Genomic DNA, 17342 nt, shown 5'->3' on the forward strand with positions numbered 1-17342 from the left:
CCATGTAGGGGCAAGGGACGAGCGGGCTTTGAAATAAGGAATTCCTTCGAGTAGCGGATCGGCTATTTAAGGTATGTAAGGTGTTCGTTTACTTCTTTCTTTGGCACGAATCCAACTTGAATAGGAATACGAGCGTTCCATAACAATTCACTCCATTCGTATGCTTTGTACTTCATATTTTAATGCCTTAATTGTCTGATTGATTATGGAAATATTGTTATGTTTATTATAATTAAGTTATTTCTTTGACTTCGATATGAATTTCATAATTCATTCAGAGGTTACCGGCCTTACATCACTTCGAAAGGCCCAATTATATATATATATGTATTGCATTATTTTACTACACCGCGCCGCGCTATAGGCGGCAGGGCAGACACATAGATGTGCACGCCACTACAGTGGACATGTTATGATGATACCCCGAACACGGGATACCCCGGACGCGGGATGATGATGATATGATGATGACACGATGATGATACTACTATATGTATATACTTGCATATGATTTTTAAACTCATGCATTGCATATTGCACATCCTCAGATGGCTCAGTTTACTTCTATCCTTGTATATTTATGTCTTACTTATGTTATTGTTTCCTGTGTTACATACTTAGTACTTTTATTTGTATAGACGTCCCATTCTACAGGACACTGCATTTCGTGCTGCAGGTCCTGACAAGCGTAGCGGAGGACCTCCACCACAGTAGGACTACCAGTTTCAGCGGCGTCAGCAAGTACCACTACTCTGGACTTGCTGTGTTTTGGTATATTTATGTTATCATGATATATGTTCACTTGCTATGGGCATGTCGGGGCCCTGTCTCAACTTTTATGCTTTTTGTATGCTCATTCTTAGAGGCTCATAGACATTTTAGGTATATGTAGATGTTATGTACGGCCTCGTCGGCCTTGTTTTGGTTATGATATTCTCCGATAGCCTTGTCGGCTTTACGACACTCATGATGTTGTAGTAGCCCTGTCGGCTTGCTTATGTATATATACATATGTTGGATCATTGCATATTTCTGTATTTGGGCCTTTTCGGCGTGCATGTGTCCTTTGAGTCATGTTTGAGTTATCTTATATTGAATAACAATTATATGATAATCATGGTAACTGTTATGCCAGGTGGTATCCGGCCTATATGTCGGTGCCCGTCATGCTCTGCGTCGGGGTGTGACAAACTTGGTATCAGAGCAAGTCAGTCCTAGGGATGTCTATGAGCCGTGTCTTGGTTATCGGTATGCCGTGCACCATATCTATAGCCAGAAGGCTACAGGGCATTTAGGAAGACACTTTTCTTCATGATCTAGATCGTGCGATAGATCCAAGTTAAGAATGCAACTATCTAATATTTTCCTGTTTAATTTTCAGCGATGCCTCCGAGAAAGAAGAAAGTCAGCACAATACTGGGCACTGTTGGGGAAGGCACTAGCCGAGTACCCCTGGCTGAGTCAGGACATAGCAAGGCTCAGAGCTCCACTCCCTCGCAGCTACCTCTATTCCTCTAGTTACAGAAGAGCATGGTAGGGCTCCAGTCCCTCAGGATCCTCAGCCTCCAGCTCCTCTCCTTGCTGTTTCAGATTAGGACTTGCGAGATGCAGTCCAGTTATTGACCAGATTGGTAGCCGCTTAGACTCAGTGGCAAGCTGGCCTTCCAGATTGGGCAGTTAGTTCTCGAGTTCGTGATTTTCTTAATTTGGATCCTCCGGTCTTCACGGGGTCAAACCCGAAGTAGAATCCTGAGGACTTTAAATATCGAACGGGTCGTGCTTTGAGGGTAATGCATACCTCTGATACTGAATCAGTAGAGTTAGCCTCTTATAGATTGTGGGATATAGCAGACGAAGATGGTGTGAATCCCGGCTACGCCGCAAGAGGCGGAATGCACCTCCGGCTAGAAGATGGTCTAAGTTCACCAAGGCCTTCTTGGCTCATTATTTGCCCACCGAGATTCGCAGGGCCAGGGTTGATGAGTTTTTATCCTTTGGAACAACTCGATGAATTTAGTAGATCGTTTTAGAAGGCCCTAATGACTATAGATCGAACCTATCCAATTTTTGATACGATGGTTAGCTGTTCATAGCCTAGGAAGGAATGAAGAAGATTAGAGATCCAATCAAATATTGGTGATGAATCCCTCTCCCCCTCTTTTCTCTTTTTTCCCTTTTAAGAATAAGGGAGAAAAGAGAAAGAATCACTTTGCCAGAATAATATGAGTGCCCAAGAATATAGTTTGAAGTTTAACTCTTTGACCAGATATGCTCCGGCAATTGTTGCTGAAATGGAAGATAGAGTACATCATTTTGTGACAGGGCTTGGGCCCCACCTGATTAAGGATTGTATGACGGCCTCACTTCAAGATGGTATGGATATTGCTCGTATTCAGGCATATGCTCAGAATCTGGAGGATCGTGAACATCAGCAGCGGGCTGAGAAAGATTCGGATAGGGGTCGTCATAAGCGGGAAAGGTTCGCAGATGATTATCAGAGAGGTTATAAGCCTCATTCTTCCAGACGATTAGCCCCTTCAGCAGTTAGTGCACCTTCTCGGTTTTAGGGCAGCATTATAACCGATCCATTTATTCTGGATCGGGTCAGAGTTCGAAGGAGCCATCTCTTTCTTACAGGGAAGAGTCTAGTCAGGCAAGGCTTCTATTTCCCCGTTGTGATCGATGCAGTAAGGGCCACTCTGGCCAGTGCCACCAAGGTATGAGTGTGTGTTACACTTGTAGGCAACCTGATTATGTTATGCAGGACTGCCCATCTCGAGGTAGAGGTTGCTCGGCTTAGCCAACAGGTTCGGTCGCAGGCTCTTTATCTTCTGTTCGCCTTCCTGGGAAAGGTTCTTCTTCATCCCTAGTAGGTAGAGGTAGGGGCATAGGTCAGACATCTGGTTCAGGCAACAATCAGAACTTCATTTATGCACTCGCAAGGTGGCAGGATCTTGAGTCGTCCCCAGACGTTGTGACAGGTATCTTATCTATCTGTTCTCACAATGTTTATGCATTGATTTATCCAGGCTCCACGCTATCTTATATTACTCCATATGTTGCTGATAAGTTTGGTATTAAGCCAGAATCATCATCTAAGCCTTTCTCAGTTTCTACCCCAGTCGGGGAGCCTGTTATTGCAAGACGAATTTATTGTAAGTTTGTGATTACTATATGTCGCCGCGAAACTCTTGCTTATTTAGTATAATTAGAAATGGTGGACTTTAATGCCATTATGGATATGGAATGGCTAGCTTCTTTCTATGCTGATGTTGAATGTTGGTCCAAAGCAGTGAAATTTCAGTTCACTGGCGAGCCAGTCCTTAAATGGAAAGGCAATACCCCTGCACCGAAGGGTAGATTTATTACCTACCTTAAGGCGTGGAAGATGATTTCCATGGGCTATATTTGTCACTTGGTTCGAGTTAGGAGTACTGAAGCCGAACCACTAACTCTACAATCCGTTCTAGTAGTTAATGAATTTCAGGATGTATTCCCCGATGAATTATCGGGTCTTCCTCCCGAAAGGGAAATCGAATTTGCCATTGATGTGTATCTGGGAACTTAGCCCATCTCTATTCCTCCCTATCATATGCCCCCTTTCGGATTGGAGAGAATTGAAGGTGCAATTGCAAGACTTGCTAGACAAGGGCTTCATTAGGCCCAAGACTTCTCTGTGGGGAGCGCCGGTATTATTTGTGCACAAGAAGGATGGCTCACTAAGAATGTGTATTGACTACCGATAACTAAATAAGGTGACTATCAGGAATAAATATCCATTGCCCAAAATTAATGATTTGTTTGATCGGTCAAGGTGGTGCCAAATATTTCTCGAAGATTGACTTAAGGTCAGGATATCATCAGTTATGTGCAAAAGGAGAAGATATTCCAAAGACATCCTTCCGAACGAGATATAGGCATTTTGAATTCTTAGTTACGTCCTTCAGATTGACAAATGCTCCAGCGGTATTCATGGCACTAATGAATATTGTATTTCGGCCCTTCTTGGATGTCTTTGTTATTGTATTCATTGACGATATCCTGGAATATTCTCGTTCTAAAGCAGAACATGCTGATCACCTTGGGAAGGTGTTGTAAACATTGCGGGATCGAAGGATGTATGTAAATTTCTCCGAATGTGAATTTTGGCTAGCTTCAGTAGCTTTTCTAGGCCATATTGTGTCTAACGAGGGTATTAAAGTTGATAATTGGAAGATGGAAGCCGTTAAGAATTGGGTTGGGCCAACAACAGCCTTTGAGGTTCGAATTTCTTAGGCCTTGTGGGATATTATCGGAGATTTGTAGAAGAGTTCTCTTCTATGGCAGCCCCACTGACAAAATTAACTCAGAAAGCAACCAAGTTTCAATGGTCAGGAGCTTGTGAGCAGAGCTTTCAAAAACTGAAATACAAGTTGACACCCGCTCCTGTTCTTACCCTTCCAAAAGGCATTGAGGGTTACACTATATATTGTGATGCTTCACGCACAGGTCTGGGATGTGTATTAATGTAAAATGGTAAGGTGATCGCTTATGCCTCCAGGCAGTTGCGGAAACATGAGCAAAACTATCCAACCCATGATCTTAAGTTGGCAGCACTAATTTACGCTTTGAAGATGTGGCGGCATTACTTATATGGAGTTCATGTTGATATTTGTACAGATCACAAAAGCCTTCAATATATATTCAAGCAAAAAGTGTTGAATTTGAGGCAACGAAGATGGCTCGAATTGCTGAAAGATTATGATGCCGATATCTTATATCATCCTGGCAAAGCCAATGTTGTCACTGATGCATTAAGTCGCAAGTCGATAGGTAGTCTATTGCATGTACTAGCTGAGAAGCTGGAAATGACTAAAGAACTTCACCGCCTAGCAAGCCTAGGAGTTCGCTTATTAGATTCAGAAGATACTGGTGTTGCCCTACAGAATATGTCTCAATCAGCTCTTGCCTCAGAAGTAAAGGCTCAGCAATATGAGGATCCAGTTCTAGTCAATATCAAAGAGGGAGTTCAACAGAACCGAATTTCAGCCTTTGAACTCGATCCAGATGGGGTTCTTAAACATCAAGGTCATTTGTGTGTTCCAAATGTAGTCGGACTTAGGGACAGAATCATGTCAGAATTCCATTATTCCCGATATTCTATACATCCTGGCTCTACAAAGATTTATCATGACCTCAAGGGCTTCTATTGGTGGAACAATATGAAGAAAGATATTGCGAGCTTTGTAGCTCAATGCCCACTAGCCAACAGGTGAAGATTGAACACCAAAAACCCAGTGGCTTATTACAGGAAATGGAGATTCCGGCTTGGAAATGGGAAGTGATTAATATGGGTTTCATTACGGGATTACCCCGTTCTTATCGCAAGTTTGATTCTATTTGGGTGATCATATATAAATTGACCAAATCGTCCCATTTCTTGCTAGTCAAGACCACCTACACTGCGGAAGATTATGCCAAGCTGTACATTAAGAAGATTGTGCGTCTTCATGGTATTCCTGTGTCTATTATTTCTGACAGAGGCACTTAGTTTATGGAAAACTTCTAGAAGTCTTTCCAGAAAGGTCTTGGCACTCAGGTGAGTCTTAATACAGCCTTCCATCCACAGACAGACGGACGAGTACGAGCGAACTATTCAGAATTTGGAAGATATGTTACGGTCCAGTTTACTGGATTTCCAAGGAAGCTGGGATGATCATTTGCCTCTTATAGAGTTTGCTTATAATAATAGCTATCACGCTAACATCAAAATGGCTCTGTATAAGGCTCTGTATGGTAGGAAGTGCAGATCTCCTGCCGGTTGGTTTGAAGTCGGAGAAGCAAGTTTGTTTGGGCCAGATCTTGTTCATCAGGCTATCGAAAAGATAAAGCTTATTCAGGAACGGTTACGTATAACTCAGAGTCGTCAAAAATCTTATGCAGATGTACGACGACGAGAATTGGAATTTCTGGTAGGTGATTGGGTGTTTCTGAAAATATTACCTATGAAGGGAGTAACGAGGTTTAGTAAGAAAGGGAAACTCAGTCCCCGATACATTGGACCTTATAAGATCATCCGACGACTAGGCCAGGTAGCTTATGAATTGGAGCTGCCATCAGAACTACAAGCATTCCATCAAGTCTTCCATGTATCCATGTTGAGAAAACGTATCGGAGATCCCTACAGAATCGTACCTGTTAATAATATACAAGTCACAGAAAACCTATCCTATGAGGAAGAACCAATTGCCATCCTCGATAGGCAGGTCCGCAGACTTAGAACCAAAAATGTGGCTTCGGTAAAGGTTCTATATCGAGAAGCAAGGAGAAAGAAGAGATGACATGGGAAGCTGAGGCAGAAATGAAATCCAATATCCTCACTTATTCTCTATTAAAGGTACTCAATAACTAAACATTCCTTCATCTCCCTCAATGACGTTAACTAAAACAAGTATTCTAAGATTTAAATGTAACTTTTGCTCTAAAATGTAGATGATGCTATCCCAAAAGGGATTTTACAAGATTCTGCTCTCCCAACAAATGACTTGCACGGTAAAATTCATATATAAACTTTTTGAGAGGCAATGTAATGGGAAATTTTATTATGTTATTGTATGATTCTATGTTGTCGAATACGGTATCCTGTATAGCATGTAGATTGGGACTTGCGGTGTGCAGGTACTTGTAGTGCCCAAAATACAGGAGAGACTCTGCCAAAATTTTTGTGAAATTTAAAATACATGAATACGCCTCGCGTACCCTAACATTTGAGGACGAATGTTCCTAAGGGGGGAATGTGTTACATCTCACCCTTCGAGAAACTAAGTACGTTACGTATTCCTCGATGTAAGCCCAGAAAGGCCATGGAACTCTCAAGAGGTCAAGAAAGACTTTTAACAAGTGTTAAACATGTATCCAAAGGCTTCGGGATCAAGCAACTCGAAGAAACTAAGTTTGTCGAAACTTAGGGAAGATTTGACAGAATTTTGGATAGAAATTTTAGTCCAAATTTGGGGAGGTATATATCCTAGGATATAAGGAGTTATGGAAAGCATAACCTATGTAAATTGAAGTTCAGAGAGAGTTTTCTTTCCAATGCAACTGACAGATCGCAAATCCGAGACGTACGGTGGAAGATACGACCCGTACAAAATTATATGATTTCTCCTGCAATTTGACAGTTGCACATTGACGAACCGTCGGCATATTGACGGTCCGTTGATGTGCACGTAGAGTTGAGTTGGCGCCTACTGACTTTCACAAGAATAAATAGTCCCTCCTTTGTTATTTTCATCATATTTCAAGGTCTGGAAGCTTCACAATAGATACCTGTATTCTCCCAAAGTTTCTACATCAATCTTTACAATCCGTGTTGAAATCTAGCTTCAATTAAGCTCGGGAAATGCATATAACTGGACCTAGTGCTTCAATTCTATCTTGGTATCCGTGGTAAGGTGGAAATCTTGGATCCAAATTGGTACTAAGAGTCAACTAGGTCAATTGAGGTAAAGATTCCTTCTCTATTACCAATAAATTATGTTAATTCGAAGTTATATTTGTTAGATTGTCATGTGTTAAGCCTAATTGGGCGAAAGACGGCATAACCCTCTTGTGGGATGTTGTTAGTGGAATTGTATGGATATTGAATTAGATTAAATGCCTTTGATGTTGGTTTTGGTTGTTGTTGAGATCATGGAAACGTAGTAAAAATAGAGGAAATGTTGCCCGAATTCCCTTAACCCCAAATTAAATAGTCTCAAAGATACATCACATATGGGTTGGTGTATGAACAATTAAGACCTAACTAAGGTCATATATCGCCATGTAGGGGCAAGGGACGAGCGGGCTTCGGAATAAGGAATTCTTTCGAGTAGTGGATCGGCTATTTAAGGTATGTAAGGTGTTCGTTTACTTCTTTCTTTGGCACGAATCCAACTTGTACAGGAATACGAGCGTTCCATAACAATTCACTCCATTCTTATGCTTTGTACTTCAAATTTTAATGCCTTAATTATCTGATTGATCCTGGAAATATTTTTATATTTATTATCATTAAGTTATTTCTTTGACTTCGATATGAATTTCATAATTCATTCGGAGGTTACCGACCTTACGTCACTCCGAAAGGCCAGATGTTAGTTCATTGGCTCCTCATGCATTATATATATATATGTGTGTGTGTGTGTGTGTGTATTGCACTACATTTTTTACTTACAATCTTTACTGTGCTATAGTCGGCGGCGTATGTACACGTAGATGTGCACACCACTGCAGTGGACATGTTATGATGATACCCCGGATGCGGGATGATGATGATTTGATGATGACACGATGATGATACTACTATATGTATATACTTGCATATGATTTTTAAACTCATGCATTGCATATTGCACGTCCTCTGATGTTTTCGGTTACTTTTATACTTCTATATTTACGTCTTACTTATGTTATTGTTTCATGTCTTACATACTCGGTACTTTTATCCGTATAGAAGTCCCATCCTACGAGACGCTGCATTTCGTGCTGTAGGTCCTGACAGGCGTAGCGGAGGACCTCCACCACAGTAGGACTACCAGTTTCAGCGGCGTCAGCAAGTACCACTACTTCGGACTTGCTGTGTTTTGGTATATTTATGTTATCATGATATATGTTCACTTGCTATGGGAAAGCCGGGGCCCTGTCCTGACTATTATGCTTTTGGTATGCTCATTCTTAGAGGCTCATAGACATTTTGGGTATATGTAGATGTTATGTACCGCCTCGTCGGCCTTGTTTTGGTTATGATATTCTCCTGGTAGCCTTACCGGCTCGCTTATGTATATATACATATGTTGGATCATTTCATATTTTTTGTATTTGGGCCTTTTCTGCGTGCAGGTGTCCTTTGAGTCATGTTTGAGTTATATTATATCGAATAATGGTTATATGATAATCATGGTAACTGTTATGCCAGGTGGTATCCGACCTATAGCTCGGTGCCCATCATGCTCGTCATCGGGGTGTGACAGATATACTTGTTCGGATTGATTATACTGATACTTGGCACAGTTGGTCTTAGATACGATAACATAGGTGATGACTTGTTGTGATATGTTTATGATGTACCGATTCAGATTGGCTATAGTTGGGATTAGTTGCTATAACTATAGGCTGTGACCTTAGATTGGGAAAGCGTGGTGCTAGGTGACCTTAATATGAATGTGTATGATTTGCTAGGTTGGGTGAGTAATGAATACTAGAATGATGAGAGAACTTTCCTTAAAAACAAGAGTGAATATTGTAATGATAATTGGCTGGTGATACTTGAGCATTATTGTCTATCGTATGTTATACGAGCTATAAGGTGAGTGGTAATGTAGTTAAGCAAATGAATCCCTAAGGATGAGTTAATGGGAATAAGAACCTTATACTTGTTGAGACGAGCGGTAGGTGTTATGTATTATTGACTTAGTTTTGCCTACCATGCTTATTTGTGAATTCTATTACCGTTATGTTATTCTAACCATTGTCGGCCTATGATGCTTACCAGTACTAGTGTTGTACTAATACTACTCTTACTACATCCCTTTTGGGGTGTAGAGTTTTTCAGGATATTAATTGATTGGAGTTTTCCGGAAGATGCACGGTGCCTATCTTGAATACCTCTATCATTCTCATTCATAGATGGAGGTTGAGTCTTTATATTCATTATTGTATTTAGTCTTCGATCTTAGTCGCTCTTGTACAAGTCTAGATCAAGTCATGGGAAGATGAGTCAGTTATTGGAAAGTTGTTGTAAACATTTTCGCTATATATATATATATATTGGTTTGATTTTCGCATTTTGATTATGTTATATTTGAAGATTAATGAATCTCGTTCTTTACTTGCACTTCTTTTGAAGGATTCGCCCTCTGGGAAAATGGTAGGTCCCCGCGCAATCCTAAAATGGGTCGTGACACTCAAAGACTGACTGAATCTTATAAATAAAAATTCTGAAATATCTTAATATTGTCTTAAAATATGGATACTGAAATGGACTGAAAATATAAAATGTAGCCACCACGGCTAACACACTATCTGAACAACACTGATTGAACTACTAATCAAGTTTGTGAAGACTCTGACGTGAATAGAAACACTAACTGTTTACCGGGACAAGGCCCCGACATACCTTAACTGTCTAACATGACATAATATTAAGTAAAGATAACACCCCAAGTGAAGTGGGGCTCACCAAAAGCTGATACGAGCTAATCCTAACCGGAATTCCTATCATCACATGTCTCCGTACCTGTATAGTGAAATGCAGGCCCCAGAAAAAAAGGGACGTAAATACATTTGAATTATACTTGTATGTAAAATCAACTGAAAGAATAAATAGCTTTGGGGTGCTAGTGGAAAGGACAGCCCAAATCAATAAACATCAACCATATTGATACTGGAACAGAAACTGAAAACATTAGGATAACCGAATTGAACATGAGGAATATCACCTGTTTATCCGAGTTCATAAACTATGGCCTCGGGCCCATATAACATGTAGCCTCGGGCCCAAGTATAGGTATTCATCATTCTGTAATTCATGACATGAGTATGTGAATTCATAGGTTCATCATATTGTAATTTTAACATGGATACTAAGCATTACTATCATGAGACATGGAATCATGGACTGTTTATAGAATTTAGAGTATTAAATATTCATAAGTATTCTGGGTTTTCATGCCTGAGACTCATGAATATCAAACATGAGTAAACACTGATTACGTAATGAGTTCACGATGTTCGGAATGACAATCATGAACGAACTACGAAACTATATCGTTTAAGAATAGAACTTCTGAAGATTTTTACGAAACTATAACCATGGCCATAGAAAATTTTTCAAGGTTCAAAAGTATGTTCGAAAAGAGACATACCTCAATTCTCGCTAAAACATTACCAAATGGAATTTTTGAGGTTCAACAATCACGTTACAATTGATTTAGATGATAAAGATTAGAACTTTACACTTTTCTCTCGAATTCCCACACTAGGGTTTTTAAGCCAAATTCATTTTCTTGCTTTCATACGATTCACCCATGGATTCTAACAATATATAAACTCTAAACGATCCAATAACTATGCTAGAATTACATAAACTTACCTCACAACAAATTCACAATGATTCTTTCTTCAACCATTCTTGAATCGAATTCTCACAATCTATGGAATAGATGAGGATTATATTGTTAATCTTTGTTAGATTAAGGTAATAATCAATGGGGTTTGAGTAGGAACTCACCTTAGATGTTTTTGGGAAGCCCTAGTGTGTTTTATCTCCAAAAAGTTGATTTAGAATGAAGTGGGAAAAGTTTTTCGGAGTTGGAAAATTCTGGAATAATCGAACTGGGGCGTTGCAGCCCGCGTCGCGCTAGGAAAATTTTATCGAGCCGGCTGAGTTTTTTGAAACTCTAAAAATTATGCTTGGCGTGGGGCATCGCGGCCCGTGTTGGGTTAGGCTAATTTTCCACGGAATCGGCAGCATCCGGTAAAATAGTCATAACTCCTAGCAAAGAGCTCCGATTGACCTGGTCTTTATATGGTTGGAAAAGTATTTCAAAGGGCTACACTTTCAGTAAGGAAGTTTTCCAAGATTTCTTATAGATTTTTCTGTATACTCACTATAAGTGAGGCCTGGTGCAAACTCACTTAAAAACATGCTATGTAGAGTAGCTTCCGACTTTAATTTGCCCAAAGACTCTTCTTATATCTTTTAAAGGTTTCAAAACACCTACCACATTTCCCATCTTGGTTCCATTATATCCCCATCATATGGGTCAACCTTAGCCCGAAAGTACGGGGTGTTACATTATCTTCCTTTTGGGATCATTCGACCTCGAATGTAGTCGTGGCTAGAAGTGGGACTAACTCTGAAATTCTATAGGAATTTTTTTAGATTTTCCTTTGTAAATAGGACTATCCCATTATTTATTAAACACATGCCAGCTAACAAAGCATAAACACAATTCTCACAGGGCATCATAATACCCATAACACGAAACATATACATGAATACTGGATTGTGATAGATAAATGAGTACTGAACTAGCACAAATATTTGAGTACTGAACTGATATGAATATCTTAGTATTGAACTAACATGAATACTGAATTGAATGAATACTGAACTAAAGGAATACTGAACTGAATGATTACTGAAGTGAATGAATACTGAATCGAATGATTACTGACTGAATACAGGGAACATAAAGATTATAGCACGAGGTCTGAATACTAAACTTAATACTGAAAATGTGAATGCTATAATAAGAGGTCTGAATGTAAAGGTTAGTTACCTTCAACATTTTTTGCTTGTTCTTCAACTAGCTGCTAATATTTGGACTTCATGTCTTCTTTGGATTCCATGTAGACTCTTCGACTTCTGACTCCTCCATAGCACTTCCACTGAAACAACTTCCTAAGTTCTCAACTTGCGAACTTGATGACTGACAATAGCCATTGGAATATCTTCGTAAGACATGCTATCTTTAATCGCGATAGTTTCAATAGGGATGACCAACGACGGGTCTCCCTCACATTTCTTTAGCATGGACACATGGAACACTAGGTGCACGGAAACCAAATCTTGTGGTAACTCGAGCTCATAAGCTCCTTAGCCAATCCTTCGCAAGATTCTGTATGGCTCGATATATCTGAGATTGAGTTTTCCTTTCTTTCCAAATCTTATAACACCTTTCACAGGTGAAACATTCAGAAAACCCAATTATTTCATAGGTGAAACATTCAGAAACACCCAATCATCAATCTGAAACTCCAAGTCTCTACACTGCAATTCCGAGTAGGATTATTGGTGACTCTGAGTCATTTTCAGATGGTCCTGAATCAACATGACTTTTTTTTTCATAGCTTAATGGACCAAATATGGTCCTAACAATTCTACTTCTCCTACTTCGAACCAACCAATTGGCGACCTACACCTTCACCCATATATGGCTTCGAACGGTACAATCTTGATACTAGAGTAATAGCTATTATTATGGATAAATTCAATGAGAGGTAACTGATCATCCCAATTACCTTTGAAATATAGCATTCCCTCAACATGTCCTATAGAGTCAAAATAGTGTGTTCTGCCTGGCCATCTGTCTGAGGATGAAAAGCTACACTCAGATTCACCCTTGTGCCTAATCCTTTCTGAAAGGACTTCCAACAGGTCATTGTGAACTGAGCACCTCGATATGATATAATGGATACTGGAGTTCAATGTAATCCAACAATTTCTTATATGTACAATCTAGCGTAGTCCTCTACGGAATCAGTGGTCTTCACTAGCAAAAATTGCATCTGACTTGGTTGATCTACAATCACCCAAACTGAATCATGCTTTCGAAATGAACGAGGTAACCTATTATAATGTCCATATTTATCATTGCCCCTTTTCACACAAGAATATCTATGTTTTGAGCCAACTGGTGCTCGGCTTTCACTTAATGACAATTCAGACAATTTGCCACAAAATCTGCTCACTCTTCTTCATGTCATTCCACCAAAAAACCTCTTCAAGGTCTTGGCACATCTTTTTAGAACCTCGATAGATAGAATATTGTGAACTGTGCGCTTCTACTATAATTCTTTCTCTAAGTCCATCTATATCCGGGACACATAATTTGCTTTGGTACATATTTTAAACCAAAGAAGGGAAAAGATTCTTCAAGTGTCTCAGGTCCCAGAAGTGCATGATAAATGTCGCCAAAGCCCAATACTGTAGAAGAAATTAAATGAAGTACTCCAAATAAGTACCATCATCTCCCCTTGTCCGAAAGCCGTCATTTTGTGCTTATGATACCCTTCCTTTAACGCAACCTGGCATGATCTTTTAGCTTTTTCTGTGAATTCTTAATCAACAATAACTGAGCTTGACACAAGTCGATCACAATCATTATACTCAATTCGTGTTTCTTACACATGCGAGGCGCATTTCTTATGGCGACTATATCATTTTTCCCTCATCACTGAATTGAGTTTCTTCATAGCTCATGCTAACTCTTCGGGTATCAAATATCCAAATGGACTTACTAACGATTTACACATCTCCCCCTTAGAACAAAGGCTAAGGTCTTATACTTGCGGATTCTTCTCTTTTGTAGAGATCAAGTTGTTTTCTCTCTATCTTCTGCGTTTCTTCGTACTTTATATCATTAATGATTCATCTTTCAACTCACTTCAGAGCAATCTTCCTTACTAGGAAAAACTCAATTACTTACATGAACGGGACACTAATGTATCCGTAACTGTCACACACAATCTTAATGACTTAACTCTACTCACACTGTCAATCTTAGGGAAACCCCTTTTTGATAACTCTTAAAAGCTATTCTTAACGTAGTTTTCTCTCTTACTTCTTAGATGATTTCTTATTCCATACTTAGAATTTTAACTTAAACCCCTGGGTTCTAGCACGTTTTCGGGTGTGTTTAAGTTGTCACCCACTCACTAGTATTTAACTGACTAAGGAAATCAAATTGTATCACCAATAGTTCTGCTGAAATCGTCAATTCACTTTTAATGGAGAAGACATAATCTTAGGACTTATACATTCTATAATCTTAGTACTCAACTTCATTCACTTTTGCTTATTACTAATCAGAAACTTTGTCACACCACTATACTTGGCTTACAACCTCTAATCATCGTTTATCTTTGCTCAAAACTTACTCACTATTCTTCTATTCATCACTTGTTAGCATCATATTCTCTTATTCTGCTCTGAACAACTAAACTGAAACATAAGGTTATTTCTAATTTTCCCTCATCATTTGACCCTATTCTACAGTTGTATAATATCTTTCCTGAACTAAATACATGGATCACACTTAGGGCAATTACATCTCTATTAAACAAAATACTGAAATACCTAACCTCGAACTTTCTATACACTTCAAACCATATCAATACACTTTAAAATCATATCAAACTATACACATCCAGGCAAACACTTGCTCATATAACCTAAGAGGGAACTATCACATCTTAACTCTTAATAGTATTTCCTTCTCATAGTAACTTTCTAACATCGTACTCTACGTTTGATCTGATTAAACTTAAACAAATTAAAACTATTCCCAAAAAATCAACATAGTATGCTCATGGTTCCCTTGTTGTACACCATCTCTTCTTAGTCCTATGCAAGGGTCGTACGGAAAAAATATACTTCTTTACAAATTCAAAACACTTTAGAATTATAGGTAATTTACCATTAGGCACCTTTTTGTTCAAAACCATTATAATCAATTTATGCCCGATGTGGCTAAAATCATTACATGTTGCCCCGTGAGGTCTTACATTAGAGTTATCATCAACATACCTGTGGTGACATCTGGGGATGCCTCTGAGTCATGACGACCTACTAGAGCATACAAGTAGTTCTGACCTCCGCTTGTATTACCAGACTTAGCTACATTACGCTCGGCTTGGGTTTGAGAATTATGGGGAGCTCTTGAATTTGTGGACTGAGCCACATTACCTCTGTACCCTATCTTGCTGATGGGTAGTCCCTCAGATAGTGACCTGTTGGCCATACCCAAAACATCCATCTATGCCTGAGCGGCACACCCCTTGGCGTCTGTTACCTCACTTGCTGCAGATAGGGTTCTAAAAAACCCTTTGGCCCCCTCTGTCCCTTGACTGGGAGCCTGGTGCCCTGAAACTCTGTTTTTGGCTGAACTGACCTTTCCGATCATACTTGAACTTCTGAGCTGGTGCATTGGCGGTAAATGGAGCAGGCCCTTGTGACCTTCTGTTAAAGTATTTTCTACCTCGGCCCCCCGATCCTTCAGGGTTAAAAGTTACCTGCAGACTTAGATCTTTTGTTATACTCTCAAGTCCTAGAACTGATTGCCCCCTTATGAGCATCAATGCTTGGAGTCGTTCCCTGATACTGAGCTTGTATAGAAACAATCTGGGGTGAGAAACTGGATAGCTCCCCTAACATCTATATCAATGGAATTGGGCAGCAGAGTGACTGTAGTATGAACCTCCGCAAGCCTCTATAGTCGATGGGGATGAAGTCGGGAGTAACGAACCTGATGCAAGTCCCTGAGCCTTGGTACAAACTCCTTGAGTCTGAGAGTCCACCTCTTGGGCAACATCAATAATAGCCCTTTGGCTCGTAGTTGACCTTTTCTTAGTGGACATATTCTGAAAGGAATGTAATACGCACGAGTTAGAATTATTTCTTAAAAGTATACCTCTAACTGCACGATCTAGAGTACAAAAGAACTGAGACAATCCTGAATGTCTTGGTAGCCAACCATTTACATGTATGGTGCCCACACACACACATATAAAGGAAACTCCACTAGACACGGCTTCATAGACTTCCTAGGACACTTGAACCTAGTTCTCTGATACCAAGGTTTGTCACACCCCAAACCTAGGCCTGGATGTAACATGGCACCCGGTGTCTGAGCTGCTGGACCGAGTAAACCAACATAATTGTGCGAAATATGATTTATAAACATGTCGAGCTACTAAAAGACTGACTGAATCTTACAAATAAGAATACTGAAATATCTTAATATTGTCTTTAAATATACATACTTAAATAGTCTGAGAATATAAAATGTAGCCACCACGGATAACACAATATCTGAACAACACTGACTGAACTACAAACCTCATCTATGAAGCCTCTGACGTGAATAAAAAAATTAACTCTTTATCGGGACAAGGCCCTGGCAAACCATATTTTTCTAACATGACATGACATGATGTAAAGAAAACACACAAATGAAGTGGGGCTCACCAAAAGCCGATATGAGCAAACTCTAAAAGGGAGTCCTGTCGTCACATGTCTCCGTACCTACATCGTTAAATGCAGGCCCCCGGGCTAAAAGTGTTATATCCCGTATTTTCGTACGTCAGAAAGCGTGCGAGTTAAATGACATTACTAACGGATACGGGGTTATTCCCCAAGCGTATAGGTGGTTAAAGTGATGGTACACATGTATCGTAAGGATTTGAAGTTAAACCAATCGAAGAAAATAAGTTTCGTCGAGGTTCGAAATTTATTTGAATGGAATACGGTCCAAGCTATAATATCCCATATTTTTGGACTAGAAAATTTAACCGTCCAACATGAGCAAATTTATCCGATCCCGGAGAATTTGATCATATCCAAGGATAAAAATCAAGGGCTCGGCGTATACAAGGAATGAAGTCCCAAAATTATTTAAGATGAAAAAGTGTGACGACGATGATTGAAAATAATATTTTATGTGTAGCAAATGAGGCCATGGACTATGATATATCACGTAAATATGATAATAAGTATAGGTATTAAAAAAAAATGATATTGAAGTAATTGGGAAAAAAAT

The sequence above is a fragment of the Lycium ferocissimum genome, chromosome 10, assembly GCF_029784015.1.
Source record: "Lycium ferocissimum isolate CSIRO_LF1 chromosome 10, AGI_CSIRO_Lferr_CH_V1, whole genome shotgun sequence".
NCBI classification, from domain to species: Eukaryota; Viridiplantae; Streptophyta; class Magnoliopsida; order Solanales; family Solanaceae; genus Lycium; species Lycium ferocissimum.